Genomic DNA, 13232 nt, shown 5'->3' with positions numbered 1-13232 from the left:
GATTTTTTTAAATTATCAAGTGTAGTGGCAGGATCTTAACACTACAAGAAGGATTTAAAACTGACTAGAAAGCAGGAGCTGACAGGTTAATGGACATTGTTCAAGACAGTGGTGGTGGGTGGCAGTTGGAAAATTTTTCACACAAACTTTTTCCATGAAAATTAAGAAAACCAAATGTTTTCAAATTCTTATTCAAGTTAAGCACAACAACAAGTAGGCGGAACTAAATCAGCTTTTTAAATGCATTTGAACTTTTAGCAACTTCCCTAGAGAAAATCACAGAGCAATAAAAATACTTTCCCTAGCGATCACATGGGATGAAATCAGTGTAGCTTCTCCCACACGTTATGAACCTGCACAGCAGCTCGGATTCTTTCTTAGGACTATCAGAAGTACCACGGTAATCATCAGGACAAAATGCAATGCTACAATAAACCTAGCAATCTCCAAAAGAAGATGGATACAGAATTTCCCCCAGCAGGTACACGTACCTGTGGAGTAAAGGCACGCAGAGAAAACAGCATCAGGTGCCCACGGGCTTTATGCTAAATGTCAGCACAACCCTCCTCCCGGTCCCTCTGCGCCCAACAACTCTTTGTGTTCAAATGTCAATGCAATCCGGAGTAATGCAGCCATCCGAGTGAATTAACGCTATTTTTGACTCCCTGAGGAAGCTCTTGAAAGTTACGCCTGCTCTATTAAAACAGCTTGACTAACAGGATTGCACTGAGCTCCCAAGAAAGAGGATAAACTGAAGACACCTTCCCCAGTACCAGTGAGCAAGAGGAGATCCTGTTTGCAGACACTGTTGTTGCTCTTCTGGTTTTAGCCTGGAAAAAACAACAGTTGCTTGATCCGGGCTGCTACCTTCTCCCCAGTGTGTGCTTTCTATAGGTGACTCCTTCCCGAGCACCCCAGAGCTCCACCTTACTGCCAGAAACATCTACGGTCAAGATCCTTCCCAGCCAAGACTGCAAGAGACATCTGCCCCTGTGTGCGTGCTGGTGTCTCGCTTTGCTCTAAAGCTGCAAACAAATAACCAAATAAATGAACATTATTCAACATTCACCCATGAAATATTGGTCTGCTACAACCACTGATGTCCCATAGCCATAGTACGCTTTCAAAAGACACAATTACAGCACAAAGGAAATCCACGTCATGGATTTCCAGATGTCCAGGTGTTGTCCCAAAGAGCGTCAATACAGACTACAGGAACCAACGTTAGAGCTGCTTGTGTTGCTTCTGTCAGTCCTTCAGAAAGAGCAGGCAGAGGCGGAGCTGTCGCGCTTCCCCTGGTGCCTTCACAGGGAAAATTTTCTTGCAAAGAACCTAAAAGCCCCGCGACGTGCTCAGCACTCCCGACCAGTGCAGCTGAAAGACCTCTTTTACTGTAACACCTGACACCCTCAGGAAAGGCAGTTTTATTAAGACACCATGTGGGTAGTCCAGCAAATCATCCATCTGTAAACAATTTAATTAGAAGACTATCCTCAGAGTAACGTGCTAGTACAACTGCAGCCCACAGCAAGGGAATATTAATATCCCTGTATGTAAGCAGGGAAAATGCTCCAGTCTGGGCTTGGAGAGGAACTTTCCATACTTCAGCTCTGTTTTTACCACCACCACCAATCCTTTGTATGCTCTACAGCAAGTCCTTTACTGTCCTCTGCCTTTGTTCCTCCATCTGTCAAGAGGCCATAAAAATATTTAGTCACCCCGTACAATTTTTGACTTGCAAAAAGGAAGCCCATATATTATTCCTGTAACACGGCATACATTGTTCTCTGTTACAAGCACACCCTTTCTAACCACAGAATTCATGATGTGGTTTGAAGAGCAGGTATAATGGTACAAATAGGTGAGGTAACAGCACGTGCCTTTTGCTTCTTTGGAGTCATTCTTAATGGGTCAACTACTTACCTTCACCATTTCAATCATGTTGTGATGAGGAACTTGGGATGCACCTCAAAACACAGAGATGGTTGACGTACAGCAGTCTGACGTCAATGGCAATTGCTGCTGTTCACTGCAGAACGTAAGTGGATCAGACAGGTAACGACCTTACGAGAAGCAAACATGGCTGAAACAACAGGACACTTGGCAGTAATTTTCAGCGCAAGATAAATAGCTGGATATCGTGCAGCTGAATAGCTTGACTGATAGATGGACACTGCGTAATAACAAACATCATACGGCAGCTGAGAGCAGGGAGTGGAAACACTGCGTTCAGTTTTATAGCACCAATGAAAACGTGACCAAGCTGTAGTTGCCCAAATGTCCTGAAAGGCAAGTGCTAAACTAACCATAGGTGATGCTTCAGACTGGTGAAAAGTGGTGTTTGAACCGCCGCCCAATGAGTTTGGCGCTAGTCATTTATTTGTTTAAAATTTAAGCGAAGGGAATACTTGTGACTTCAAAGTTTTTCTTTACTTCTGCTCGTGCTACACCAACAGCTAAGAGATCGCAGAGGGACTTTACGCGACACCACAGGAACCAGAGCACAGCTTTTTTTACCAAGATCTTCATCACCACATCACCTTCTTTGTGGAAAAGCACGAGAAGGACCACCAAGCTGGGTATGATCATTCAAAGCCCTGTCGATACTGGTCACATTCTTCATCAGTACGGATCTTCATCGGGCAATCAGAGATGTCAAAAAAAAACAGGCCAGCTGTGGAAAAGGCCGCATGCAGCAAAGCTATGGCATGGCTGCCTCAGGTCTAATAATTCCCATTGAGATTAAAATAAGGACAAAAGATCAGGCCCAAGGTACCAGTGTCCCTTCAATCCTATGGCACCTTCCCTCTCAGCATCCATTCAGCAAGCAAGCACTGATAGAAGCACAGGCTCCTCTGGGGAGCTGGCTGCCCTCCTTCCCCTGCGGGGCTGCTCAGGCTTTTAGTCCCCATCTTTTTTCAGTGTACACGTGTTTAAACTTAACACATTGCTCTCTTCCTCCTCTTCTGTCTGTTTTGGAAAAGGTTAAAGCCATCCCAAATGATAAAAAATGAATTTATGAAGCTATTTAAGCGTTTGGTCTTTGCCTTCAAGTGGCAACAGATACAGACCCAGAACGGGAATTACAGTCACTAATGAACTAACAGCTGCCTTTAGGATAATAAGACAAGAATCCTGTAATCTGAACCCCCTATTATTGAACTACAGAGCTATAATAAATGCCTCAGTTGATGTCCCTAGTACTTGATTAATCACAATACAGCGCGTCATTGCAGCATTGTTCGCTAGAAGGAAGAGATGTTGGCAGCTCAGTGAAGACAAGAAAAAAAAATAACTTTAAAAGCAGAATCATGAAACACAGACAAGGAAGGACCCAAGACCAGCTACAGTCCAGAAGTGAGACGATTTCAAAGATGTCAAAAGAAGATCTTTAAGCATAAGCAGTACTGTCATAAACAGCAGCAATGTGAAATGAACCTTTGCAGCTCTGACACCGCACATCAACCCAGCGCCTTTGAAAATACAGAATATTCAGACTCAGACAAATTACACCGGGCAGCTAAAATACAGCACCATGAAGCACAACTGAACAATGTAGAAAGGATGCATGGAAAGAAAAAACACTCACAGTTTACCTGATCGTGACCGTTACACTCAATTTAGTGCTACTATCAGCAGGTAATTGGTAAATGGATGTCTGAATTGACTCCAATTCAGCACAACATGAAAACATCACCAGAAATTTCATTAAGAAATGCAAGGTCTTTCCCTGCTTCTAAGAGTAAACAGATTTTCTCAGCCTTTCAGAGGTTTTAGTCTTAACCTGATACTCTCAAACTCAGAAAAAAATCCAATGTTTCTGAAGAAGGGTTAGCAAATCTGTTCTTGTCAGAAAATGAGAGGCCATGTTTCTGACACAGATTTGAGTTTCTGGGAAGAAAACTCTTCTCGCCTAAGTTCAGCTGCGTGTCTTGATCTAACTTCATGAAAAGAAACTGGCAGTGCCACGGAGCCATTCATCTGACTTATTTCAGACCTGTGAGAATTGCATGCACGAGCGCACACGTCTCTCCGTGGATTATAAAGCGAGTCAAAACTGATGAGCTCAGATTTAGGTATCGTTGAGAATCATGAAGTAGAACAGATGAATTCTGTTCTAAAAAAATAGCACCTCGCCTCAGGATTATAACCCCGTTTTCTCAGCATACAACAGCGAGTTACTTGAATATCTACTAGGGAATCAAGAATATCCGACGTGAGGACTGTTTTCCTCACGTGAAAGCTGAAATTCAGGACAAAGAACGGTTGTAAAGTAAGAAGTTTTTCATATCTCCTGTTCCAGGTGGATTTGCTCACACCTAGCTCCACTCTGCCGCCCTTCACAGAGCTGCCCAGAGAGCTGACAACCCGTGACAGCATGCTTGACAGGCCAAAAGAAAAAAAAAAGATCTAAGCGCAGAGATGCCAGTGTTGCCCAGGCATGCCAGGCTGCCATATGTCTGCCTTCCTACTCAGCGCTCACCATTCCCATGAGAATATCAGAGATCATCTGCGCTGAAGAAAATTAGTATCTGCTGTTAATTATTGTTGTGAAGGTCTGGAAGCATGCTGAGTGCATCTCTGAGAGTATGTAAAATTGGTCAAAATATTAGGTTTATTGGCGTTTTGCCCACAAAACCAAAAGAGCCCTTTGACCGAACTCTTTTCAGAAGATCTCCCAAATGAAATGAAAACTTATTCTCCAAAAAAACAAACCAAACAACAACAACAAAAAAACAAACCAGTGAGGAATCCTGGAAGCATTTGCCTGCAGTCCCAAAGGAAAGGTAAACCCCAACCAGAGCCAACCTGTAGGGAAAGTGCAGCTTAAGAGTGGTACCTGATTCATAACACTTATATTAGCATAGTTTGGAAAAGAACAGTTTCAGTTTAGGGACTGAAATGCTTTATTTTCCACACAAAAAAGGCTCCTCTAATGAAAAATTGCTGAATCAAAAATGTTTTTCAGCCTAAACCAACCTGGCTGAGAAAACCTCAAGCAGCCCATCATGAATCCTCCTTAGTCTCGTTCACTGAGCTGGTACCACTTTGGGACAGCCAAAGCTAATGGAGTTCTGCTCAAGGACTGTGCCTTTCCCATGATCTGGGATCCCCAGGTCTCAGCTCTGCTCCTAGTTGTGCATTTGATGCTGCTTGGATAGGTTATTGGGAGTCTCAGCACAGCCCCGAATGGGGTGAATGAGGAAAATGGATTATTCTGATTTATTTTAAACTTGCCTCATTTAAACAAAGGTGGCTTTTACTGTGATGTCCACAGTGTGTTTGTGCTCTTGCTTGTTACGTTCATTCTCCAGCTCATGAGCATTGTGCTTTATTACGCTTCTGCCTGATCATAAAATACAGTAACCAAGCCATTTTCAATGCCTCTTTTTTCCACTCCAGCCGGCCCTTTTCTTTTCTTACACGCATTTAAAAAAAGAAACATTAATGCTTAATTCAGGGCATCTCATTTCAAGAGACAGCTCCTTCTAGAAGCTACACAACGATCCCTCTGAAGGCAGCAGAAGCCAAAACGCAATCCTGACACAGGCAACCCGTGAGCATCGATCCAGAGGACATGGCCAGAAGCTCCCTGAAGGATCTCCGTGGGCTGCTGATCTGTCTGGTGATGTCTGGTGGTGGCTGGAGCAGATAAAAAGTGCTGCAAAGAGGCAGATCTACTTCCACATAATTTATTATTCAAGTGTAAAAGTTTAATGTACCTATTTGAACAATTAAAGTGTGCTCTCTGGAGCGTAATTGTCTTTTTGCTTCTGAAGACACAATGGCTCATGAATCAGTAAGTGCTATGGCCAGGACCCCAACATGCATTTAATCATGAGTTGCTTGTTTCTCTCTACACACCCAGGAGGAAGAAATAGCTTTAATAATAGACACCATTAAAGAAAGATTTTGAGAAAATTAGGAAGCTCACACAAAACCCACTGGGCTTCTGGGACAGATTTGCTCACAGCTGGAAGCCTAATATGTTTAAGGGTGGCTGATCCTACTCTAATACAATTTTTATAAGAGTTTTGCAGTCCTGCTATAAAAGCCTGTGGCGCAAATCATGATTGGAACAAGCAGACTTTCCCTTGGGAAAGAACCGAGTTGGCTTTGCTACAATTTACTTAGTGTAATTTTTTGGATATTTACATCCGTACTGTCTAACTGATTACAGTACTGATCTGTTGCCTGATTACATTTAACCCCAGAAGGCGAAAGGGGAATTAATTTCAGCGTTACCTTCAGTTATTAAGACTTCGGCATACGCTTGACCCAGTGTCTCTAACTCACAAGACAGATTTAAATTACTATTCTGTGGAAGATTTGTTTTCTTTGGTTTTTATTATGAGCGTACAGCCTGGCCTATGAAAAGAAAGCAATCCTTGGCTTTGACAAACATGATACCACTAAACTTGTCATCTACTCATACTAACAACTTATTTTTCACGCTATTGTGCTGCTATGCAAACCACGATGGCAACTGCACCTAGCAGCGTATTTAATTCTGCTTTACAATTTCATTAACTTTGACCCATTTGGGAACACGTCGGTTCAAAAGACTGCATCTTGACAAATACTGGGAATTGTATTCCTTCTTCTGAAAAACGACTATGCAAAGAAACCGTTTCTAGCAGAGTTGCCCAAAAAGTCTTTCCCTTTCCACTGAGAAGTGCCATTTTGTCACAGCCAATCTTTTTTGTTAATTTAATCATTTCATCAAAACATCCCATGCAAGTTTCTTAGGTCCAAGACAGAAGAAAACTGGGGCAGGAGGGAAATACCATACAGACAGGAAAGGAGAAAGAAGAATTTTGACTACAATTTCAAAGCAGCTTCTGCTTTTAGAGAAAGACATACGAGCTCTAATGTTCATGCAATGCACATAGCAGGCTAGTTCCAGCTGCCAGGCCTTATTTGTGGCAATACTCCAGAACAAATTGTTCGATTTACAGTTCCGTAAAGCCATCCGGAGAAATGTAAAAGTCAAGCTGGGTTCTTTTCCCTGCTCACATGCTCCCATCAGGAGGAAAGATTCTCAAAGACAAATTAGATGCTAGATACATCTCTGTAACGAGGGCCTTACTGAGGTTAAATGATGGTAACTCAGGCAAAACAGTGAAATGAAAAGACTAAGGAAAAAAACCCCTGTTAACTGTGAAAGACTGGAAAACCCTCCACCCCACTACAGAAAATTAAGAGTATAAACTGACCCTCTACTTTTACATATTTGCAACTTATACATTTAAATATTATTCTGACAATAAGAACCATAACACTGACTTAAAAATTATGATATTTTTTCAAAACAAACTGGAGAGTCTTTTATTTGCCATTGTTACCTGACAGCCCAAGGTTCACGTTTCTTCAGCAACTATAGTAGAGGTGTTCTCCTAAAACATAAATCAGATTCATGTGAAAAACAGCAGGACAAAGATCTGGAGCCTTAACAAAATAAAATAGCCTGTTATTTGAAATATTTGACATCACTCTGCCACTGAAAATACACAGGTTCAATTTATGCTGGTAAATTAAAGAGTGCCAAGGAACATTCCCGGGCACTGGAGTGCCATCAACTACACTGTTAAATTGTAAGCATGATCCATAGCATCACTTTTGGCCATTGCCAATTGTCACTGAGCCAACCAATGGCAGAGCACAGCTCAGGAATGAACACAGTCCAGAAACCAGCCCAAAAAAGCAGTCCACTTGTGGTCGTCTCGTTGGCAAAGTCAGGAGAGTTTAGTAAGAACAGGCTGCTTCGAGCCAGCGGGTCTCAGAGCCAGAGAAGGGGTTTGAGCACGTTTCGTTTACAAGCATTGCTACAACCCTCAGAACTGAGGTGGGAAGCAAGATGTTGCATTTCAAAGCTAATACAAGGTTTGATACTGCCCTTAAAGAGAATCATCCAAGTTCAGAGAAAATTAAATGGCATTTAGTTTACTTGTTGTAATTTGGCAAAAAGAAGCCTAAGTTTCTCATTTGGGGATTCAACTGACAGTTCAGCGCTACGTTGCTACTTCAAAGACGATCCTTAGCTACATTCTCATCCATTTTAAATAGCATCAGCATTGGTTTATCTTCATTACAACTAAAAAACTGCAGTTCTTCAGAGAAGCGTTGATTGCAGAGGTTCTCAGAGTAAATAATTTTCAGATATACAGAAATAAAATGTTTAAATCCTATTTCTTGTGTAATATGTAATGACAGAACAATGGACAATGCCATGTCCATTCCACGGGGACAAAGAATCCAGAGCGTCTGAGATCGTCTCTTGTGCTCTTTGCTTATGCTGAAGAGGAGCACGTTTACCAGTGCAAGGCTGTCTACTGAAGCTTGCCTGTTTTCACTTCCATAATACTCCAGTTTAAGGGTTGTCTGCCCAAGATCTGAGCTACCGTGGCTAGTCACCGCATGATAAACTCAGGGTGAGGGAGGGAAACAAGCATAATATAACACAAAAACATTCCACTGGATAGTATCCTTTAATAACATTTCCCATGAGAGGTCACTAGCTCCTTAAAGCCAGTGAATTGTAAACTCCGTATCTGTGAACTCCACGTTACAGGAAAACAGTCTGTAATCCCCCTATTAATCCTTGGCATCAGGGCACACACAGTATAATTATAGACTGCAGCAGAATAATTTGAAAACTTTATTCCACAGGGCCATAATTGTATCCTAGCTGTAATCCTTTAATTGCCAATATCATCTAATGCATTATAGACATACCATACGACGAGCTGAACAAACGTACTAAAGCATTCTGCAAGCAAGCCACAGTAAAAGCGATAGCCCAGGCAGGGATGCAGGCTATTGAACAAGAAGCACGATTACTAAGCATCAGAATACACAGCCTAGAAAACATCAGGATTTTACTCTCGCTTTGCATATTTGTTGCACCAATGGTTGGTTTTCTAGAGTAACTTACTGGACGCACAAATTAAAACTACTGAAAGAAATCGGTCATAAACTGCCACTTATGTCAATCAACCATCAAGCAAAGGGCAGAAATAGATTTCTAGCTGTTCTTAGGAAATAATTTATGAGAACTTAAACCTCAGTAGATGGTGAGCCAGTCCAGAATGGAATGAAACCACAACAGACCATAAATCCAAGTGCTACTGAGGACTATTATGCTGTCCATCTCATTATATTCTCCACACTAACGTTGCCAACATTTTGTTTTTACCTTGGAAAACAAAAGCCAAGGAAGCTGAAAGAATTTGCTTAAATCTTTTGCTTATCTACAGCCTAAGAGCACATACAGCACGTGGGACCAGAAATAAAAATCTTAAAAGGAAATATAATGTGGAATCTAGCCATTATTCTAAGATAGGTAATGCTGTGTTCAGGAATCTCTTTACTGATCCAAGAGATACTTGTATGTTCAACTAATAATTACTACTACAAATGCTTAACCAGTTCAAACGTAGAAAGGAGAACTTGCCCACTCCACTCCCGGATGCAAGATCCAGCCTCTCACACCCTCTCCTGGTGCGAGACACTTCAAAAGTCAGAGAGACCACTTCAACCTGACGAGCAGTTTCCTCAGCAGCTGTTCCCACCACAAGGTTGGTACCTTAGAGGCAGGCACCGCCTGCCACATTAAAAAGGCTGAGCCCTGCCAAGCTAGTGAACTTCGAAGGAGGCTAATGTAAGCCCCTCCCAAAAACGCATCCTGTTTCTGGATCCAAAGTGTCCCTAAAGCACTTTGATGATCCAGAGGAAGAACAAGAATTAGGATGCAGTCATGCCTAGTACTTCAAATGGGCTGGCTGTATCCCTGTTCATATACTAATTGCAGGCACCCTAAGTGACTAGTCCAGATGAGGGGACCCTTAGCACCCAGCTGCCAATTCTGGAGCTACTCTGTGGGCCAGGCAGGTGCCCATCACCTCAGCAACACATCTTCTACCTTCTTTTGACTACATCCTTATTGGAATCCACCCAAAACACCTGTTTCCTGTACCAAACAGCAAATTACCAGTACAAATAGAATTAGGAGCAATACAGGTTTGCATTAAAAATATCTCTCATAGACAGTATCTGCCACCTGTCAAAGGCAGTGAACAATATGCCCTTTGAAAAAGTGGCTGCAACTCTTGCCATTACCCCATAGGGTGCTAGAAAAACAATAGCACAGCGAATGGCTGAAAAATTGCTTGAGATGAATGCAGCCTCCCAGTTAAACTACACTGCTCCTTTATTTACTGATGTACAGCAGACACAGCAGGGCAGCACGTGCAGAAGTGCAGATGCACACGATTGCACAGGCATCACAAACACAAGACGCACATGATGGCTAACTCAAGACGGGTGGCGGTTATCATCCTTATAAACACCCTCTCTTTCCTGGCCTTTCAAATCCACATCAGCTCCTTGTTTCCCAGGCAGTCAAAGGGTTAAACACCTCCCATTACTGGCAGCTCTGTCTCTTCCTTGCCCTAATTACAGAGGGAGATCAATTGAAAATGAGGGAAAAAATCCTGCATGATTTCCCATATATTCATTTATAGCACGAGATGCCGTGTTTGTTGGGAAATGTAAAATCTTTAATTTTAGAACAGCTGATGTAACTGGGAAGATGTAACAGGCTCCTGAGACCAGAAGCAAAGCAGCACCAAACTTCAAACTAGACGTAGGTAAGAAACAGTGACTAATAATATAACCCAGTTATGTTCATCAGCTGAACTCAAGAGAACTTGAAAGGGAAACAGCACTAGAGAAGCAGGAAAGGCGACAGGGAGTCTGTTTAATTACTTAACAGGTACTTATGAACCCCATGCCTCTCCCCAGTAAGACATCTAGCTTTTATTGTAATGCATTGATAAAAAAAGAAAGTCTCATTTAAACCCCTAAGAAATTACAAAACGCTCCCTCTTCTTCCCAATTCCACCAGAGGAAAAGTTGAAAAAATAATCCAAACGTCCTGATTTAGCTTGACCTCTACTTCGAAAATAGCTGAAGGCAGCAGACATTCTTAGGCTGGCTCCGGAGCCTTTCAACTGCCTGGCAGGAGAGGGCCACAAGACATGAACGCCACCGAAACTGTACTGCATGTGGAGTGGACAATATTTCCTTCTGGAACAACGTGACAAAAACTGGTGCACATGAGAAAACCACTGCTTCACGGGAGCTCTGTGCTCAACGCTGTGAAAACGCAGCCCAGCAGCTGTTAGACCTAGCACACCCTTACCTTGCCCGTGAATAAGCGGCACTTTACAGGAATCACTCTTAAACCATTCATAAAAACAGGCAGAAAGTGTAACTAACACACAACAGGTTGGCACAGTTAGAGTAAAGCTGTGAACACACAAGCAGAACCACAGAGGTTGTTCGTTTAAATAAGGTTAAGGTAAAAAAACCCAACATCGTTCGGAAGCTAAAGCAGCACAGCACTCATCCTTCATCGCTTTTCACGGGTACAGTGCGGTGAACTGCGTCAACCCTCCTCCTCTGTGAGCCTGCTCCCCCACCACGCTGCTTCGTGTGTACCGTCTGTAGTGCCCAGACACCAAAATCAGGGTGGGATTATTTGGGGTTTTTTCCCCCTCTAACTTGGAGCCTTTAAGAATTAGATACAACATCTGTGCTAGACGTCCTAGAAATTTATAGTCAACTGACTGGAGAAAGCGCTACCAACAGATGAGTCAACCAGCCGGTTTTAGATGCATACCCTAGGAGGAGATGACTTGCCCTCAGGATATAATTATGCTACTCAAATTTGAAGCCAAAGTGACCACGTCAGACATCTGCACCTAATGATCTGACAGTTATGTCAGAGCAGCCAAATGCTAAGGTATCGTCTAAGAGGCAGTTGCTAGGAAAAGATCAGGAAAAACCATTCAGAAATGAAGTGACCTGCCCAAAACGATGCAGCATAGAATCAGAGAATTGCCCAGGTTGGAAGGGTCCTTTCAGACCATCTAGTCCAACCATCAACCTAACTCTGACAAAACCGTATCGCCGAGCACTACGTCTTGATTTGGGCATGGTCAAGACTGGCATGGTAGATGGCAGTAAGAGATAGAATCTAGAACATTACAGGATCAATAATGCCAAAGAGAGTCTTTCCACCGACTTTGGGTCACGCTCTGAGTGTTTACGGGAGAATCATCAGCTCTGAAACAGCAGGAACAAAGTGGGCACAGAAGCAAGCTGTGAATTAGGTACAAATTCTGCCTCATTCTTCTATCGTGTACATTCAGCTTACAAAAAAGAAACCTAAGAAGCTGAAAAATTACAGAGACTCCTCTTCACTACTTTCTTTCCTTTTTTTTTTCTTTACCTGTCACAGAAACGCTCTTGGCAAAGACCAGCGTGTGAAAATGAGGTAACTAGCTAGTCCTTTGCCATAGTTTTACCTGAGCTCTCATTCACTGTAACGACCTGACAGCCATCACACAGCACTTCTCAATATTATGCAACGCACTGTTCAATTAAGCAGGAGGCTGCGTATCTCTGCTCAGTATCCCCGGTGGTTTTAAATAAGCTTTTCACTTGTTCCATCTCCAACACTTGTTTGGCACAACAGTAATTTTTCCAGATGAGAGAGAATCCAGTGATCATAAAGAATTAATTATTTACAGAAGGATCAGTACTCCAGCTCACGTCAAGACTTCACTAATTGTATTTAATTGGAAATACCACACTGAAAATATGCACAATGCTCTTCAGGTTCATAAAAGCCTTAAGTGCTTTTAAACACTACCAAAAAAAAGGAAAACGCTCAGAGGATCAGTATCAGGGAACAATACCTTGCACTTTCAGAGCATTGACTCAAAACAAATCAAAGTTAATCAAGGCTAAAACACATCATTTGCTAATTGGTTGATGGGAACAGGTAATCCCCTTTTCTAATGGGCATGTGGTACCATAAACCCTCAACAAAGAAGCCCCAATAATGCACCCATCAGACTGAACTTCCTCCTGCAATTTAGCTTACCTACGCTCTGTCTCCACGCAGTCCCACCACTGAAGCAACGCTGTTGACCTAGACCTTTACAGTACCTTTCGATAGATTTAAGGCATAAAATAAAATGTAAATGAAAAAGCAAGCTTACTTGCCAACAAGCTTGAATTAGCCCAACAGTAGTTAGGTAAGAGAGAAGAAAAGGGGCTAACAACTCACATTTGTGTTTGTTCTCTGTCACATCTCATCTTGAACTTCCTTCTGCTCAATGACTGTTTTAAACTCACATGGTCTGTAGCGTGTGTGGTAGGCA

Source organism: Chroicocephalus ridibundus, chromosome 2 (assembly GCF_963924245.1).
Source record: "Chroicocephalus ridibundus chromosome 2, bChrRid1.1, whole genome shotgun sequence".
NCBI lineage: Eukaryota > Metazoa > Chordata > Aves > Charadriiformes > Laridae > Chroicocephalus > Chroicocephalus ridibundus.
This window is presented reverse-complemented; position numbering follows the sequence as displayed.